This window comes from Anoplophora glabripennis, unplaced genomic scaffold (assembly GCF_000390285.2).
Source record: "Anoplophora glabripennis isolate ALB-LARVAE unplaced genomic scaffold, Agla_2.0 scaffold424, whole genome shotgun sequence".
Taxonomy (NCBI): domain Eukaryota; kingdom Metazoa; phylum Arthropoda; class Insecta; order Coleoptera; family Cerambycidae; genus Anoplophora; species Anoplophora glabripennis.
The window spans coordinates 433,536-438,589 of NW_019416585.1; positions in this window are offsets into that span (position 1 = coordinate 433,536).

The following is a 5,054-nucleotide window of genomic DNA, read 5'->3' on the forward strand; positions in this document are numbered from 1 at the left end:
ATTTGAACATTTTCAATTTTCTGTTTACATTCGCGGAGAATCAACGTTTCAAATAGCCCGTGCAGGCTCCACCCAACGTTAGATCGCCGTAGCTCATTTTGTAAACTCACGACTGCGAAGGTCCGAAGTTCGATTCGCGAGCGGGTCGCATTTTTTCTTTTTTTTATGGGGGGAAATTTTATATATTATTTACCAACCCACAGAGAAAGCACCGCGGAGCAGTGTTCGAGTCGCACGCAGCGCGGCCCGAGGGCCGAAGGCCCGAAAGAAAGGTCAAACTTCGCGTCAGCGAAGTTTGCCTGCTTTTCTAGTCAGATATACAGGGTAGCCCATCGAAAACGAACTGCAAGGCATTACATTGTAGTAAAGAACTTTTCGGCAAAATCCAAATACAGGTCAAATTTGTTTCTGAGGGGGACAACTTTTGGCGCAAAAAGCATACCAAAATCTTCAACCCTCTAAGTGGGGGTGCTATCCCCTAAATTTTTTCAAATGGGAATGGGGGTCAAGTGGGGGGTCATTAGAAAGGGCTTTTAATTCTCTATACATCGATTCTTACTTTTTGAAAATCGATTCATTATTTTAGAAAATATGCAGCTTTGAAAATACGAACAATATTTTTGACGAGAAATGCGAAAATCGATTTAATTTTACTTCAAAACTTACGGTATTAGTCAAGTAAATGCTGAAAATGTTGTCCGCCAACTTGCATACAATGATACAGGTTGTCTTCAAACCGTTGTCGAACATTCTGGAGCACTTGCGGTGTTACTTCGCGACATACATTAATGATTCGTCCTCGCAGATCTTCCAAGGTATCAGGTGGAGTGCTGTAAACTTTGCTTTTAATGTGCCCCCAGAGAAAGAAATCTAAAGGATTTAAGTCGGGTGACCGAGGGGGCCACTCAATTGCACCTCTTCGTCCTATCCAGCGTCCTGGAAACGTCTCATTTAGGTAATTGCGCACATTGAGCGAGTAATGTGGAGGAGCTCCGTCTTGCTGGAAAATCAGTTCGTGTTCATTGTAAGCAGGGTCGTCCTCTATGATATTTGTTAGAGCTGGGTCGATGACATTTTGTAGTAAATCCAAGTACATATCGCCTGTCAAATTTCCAGGAAGGAAAAAAGGACCTACAATGGAATTTCCAAAAATACCTGCCCATACATTCAACTTCTGGGGGTGTTGGGAGTGTGTCTCATGGAAAATCCTTGGATTGGTATCAGCCCAGTAACGACAATTATGGCGATTCACTAAACCATTCAAGAAGAACGTACACTCGTCCGAAAAACACACATTAAAGAGGAAATTATCGTTTATCGCTCGTTCAGTCATTATTTCGCAAAATTGCAAACGACGATCAAAATCGTCTTCATTTAGCTCTTGCACTAGCCGAATCTTATAAGGATGGAATTTGTATTTTTTTAATATTCGTTGGACACTTGTACGACTCACTCCTGTCGCAGTAGCCAATTGCATTGTACTCAGCGTACTATCCATTGCCACTTGCCCCAATACCGCTATTTCCGTAGGTTCATTTAGTACCGGATTTTCAACCTGCCTCTTTTTGTTATGAACGGAGCCAGTTTCGCGAAATTTGGCCACCAATTCGCGAACAATTTTTCCAGACGCATGTTTCTCAGGATGCCGTTGGTTGAACAGTTCGGCGACCCGATTTCCGCATTCATTGTTTTTGAAAAAAAGCTCAATAATTTCTACTCTTTCTGGAATTGAGTACACCATAATTAATCAATTTAAAAGACTCGGCAGTATTGGTACTCTTCAACTACAAGTCACAAGACAGTTATCTAGCAACTTCTTGTGGCCTATCTAAATACGAAACAAAAAGCGGACAATTTTTTGCTCACCAAAATCAGGCTAAAGAATTCGCAAATCAGAAAAAAAAAAAGAGCGAATTCTTTTGAAGGAATTTACCAAGCTAATACCGTAAGTTTTGAAGTAAAATTAAATCGATTTTCGCATTTCTCGTCAAAAATATTGTTCGTATTTTCAAAGCTGCATATTTTCTAAAATAATGGATCGATTTTCAAAAAGTAAGAATCGATGTATAGAGAATTAAAAGCCCTTTCTAATGACCCCCCACTTGACCCCCATTCCCATTTAAAAAAATTTGGGGGATGGCACCCCCACTTAGGAGGTTGAAGATTTTGCTATGCTTTTTGTGCCAAAAGTTGTCCCCCTCAGAAGCAAACTTTACCTGTTTTTGGATTTTGCCGAAAAGTTCATTACTACCCTGTAATGCCTTGAGGTACGTTTTCGATGGGCTACCCTGTATAATACTCGTAATATGGTAAAATATCCATAGATAGTATTTGAAAGGAAGTTCATGACGATTGTTAAAATAAATTGAAAATTTGCTTGGATATATGACCACTTTATACAACTTTACTCTAATTTAGCCTGAAAATTTTTGGAATCACATATTGCATAAACATATTTGGCCATATGTTCTCTTTGAATTTTAAACTGGAAATAAGTAAGGTTGTTATTGAAATAATACAGGTACTCACCAAAACCCTGACCTTAATTATTGAACATACTTGAGATGGCAGGTACAAAGAAGTCCCATGTCCATATTATATGAAAGATCCTTCTATTTACTGTGTTAGGAATAGTCTCAAACTAAGACCATGTAAAGTACATTCATAGATTTAAGAGCATGACCACCTGCGTCGAGCGGAGTTCATTTACCACCCATGATAAAATTTAGTTAGTGAACAAAAACATTTAACCTATAGTGGTTTCGCCTTCAAGTCTTCAAACAGAAAACAAAAATAAAAACAGCGTAACTAACATGGGTAAAAATAACAGTAAAGATAAAAAATTTTAAATTATTGATCTGTCATTTCTGAGACACTATAGAAACATTTGTTTGTTATACATAGGTATATAATAAACAGAGAACAAAAATAAAAACAGAGTAACTAGAAGATATAAAACATGGGTAAAAAATAACAGTAAAGATAAAAAATTTTAAATTATTGATCTGTCATTTCTGATACACTATGGAAACATTTGTTTACAAGATATTTTTTTACTTTGAATTTGAATGAGTTAAAATTGCTTCCTTGTTTAATATCAACTGGTAAGATGTTTATTAACTTAATGCCCATATAATAAGGCGCTTTTTCAAACAGACTTGAGGTATGGTTAGGAATCCGCAAGAGATTACCATATCTGGTTGGGCAATTGTGACTATCAGACTTACATTCATAATAACTTTTATTATTGGCAATTCTTAGAATACATTTATTTATATATAGATGAAAGGAAAAGTTAATATACTATTATTAATAAAGTATGGATTACAGGAATCAATTTGGGAAATACCAAATATGAGGCGGATTATCCTTTTCTGAGAAACTAAAATTTTATTATCTGGAGAGGATCAATGAATTTTCTGTGAGAAGAAAACTGCATAAAAACAATTTTTTCTACATTTAATATCAGTGCATTTTTAAGCTCCACAAGACTATTTGCCGCCGTTGCAAAGGTGACGTCACCTGCATATAATATTGTACACTCTGCATTAATATGCAATGGGAGATCATTCATAAATATCAGGAAAATAAGTGGGCCAAGTATTGAACCCTAAGGTACTCCCAGTTCAATATCTTTTATAGAAGACATTTTATTACTGAATTTCACATATATTTTCATATATTGCAGATATGATATTAACTATGCTAAGAAATTGTCACGAAAACCAACAGCAGACAATTTTTCTGCTATAAAACTAAGGTCTAAACGATCAAAAGCTTCCGATAGATCGAAAAATAATACTCTAACATATTTACCTCGTTTGTTTATAAAATTGGTAAAATCAACAGACCTAGTTTGACTTATTCTGTCAGAAAACATTTCGATATTATGTTATATTTATGCATGTACAAGAGCATCCTATCATAAATCACTTTCTCTACTTAAAATAGATGGGACTGTAATAGCTCTATAATTTTCAATCCAGAAAGGCTCATTTTTTTGTAAATAGGAGTAACTAAACCAATTTTTAGATTATCGGTCAACATTCCACACTGGACAGATAGATTTATAATATAAGATAATGTCGGAGCAATTTCATTTCGTACATTTTTAATAATCTTTGTAGGAATACAGTCGACGCCTACAGACTTTGTGTTTTTCAGATTCTGTATTATTATATTTATAACTTCATCAACTTCAACACTACAAAAAAAAAGAAAGTATTACATGTGTTTAATACTGTTAGGGTACAGTTTGTAGAAATAAATTTCTCAAAATGATTCTGTCATTTTGGCTATAGTGCTAAAATAATTTACAAATGCATAAGATATTAAATCGACGTTTTTAGTGACCTTAATATTAATTAAAAGTTTAATAGATTTGTTATTTTTTGCTTCCCCTGTTTTTTCTTTTACTACTAAATTCCACACATATTTTTGTTTTTCATTACCTGTTTTCCTTAAAGTTTGTTCTCATAAAAGGCCTTCTTTGCATTATTAATCACAATTTTATATTCATATTTTAAATTCTTATAGTATATTTCTAGATGGGGTTTTTACAATTAATTTTATACCAGTATAAATACTTTATACAGGGATGGCCAGAAATACGGAATCAAATTCAGATCTTTTGAATGAGATAATGTTTTTTAAAACGCCGAAACACGTTAACTGATTTTGATTTTTTCCCATCTTTCGGTTATATAATAATTAATTTTTCTTCCCCTAACCCCCAGCTACCCCTACTTTTTTTTCAAATGGAAACATAAGGCATGAGGGGGCTCGTTGAAAAGCTTATAGAAAACCGAATCCAGCCATACCAAATAAACAAGTTTTATTTTTTCAATAGCAAGGTTTTTAGGGTTGTATAAAACACCTACTTAACAAGTGAAATAAAATTTAATTATCTTCAGTGTTATCATCCATGAATTTGTACAGAATAAAATAAAGAATATGAAACTGTACCTATCACTGCTAACGCAAAAAAGATATATTTTTTATGTTACGTACTTTTTTCGGATGAAGCTACGTTTTATTTAAATGGAGTGGTTAAC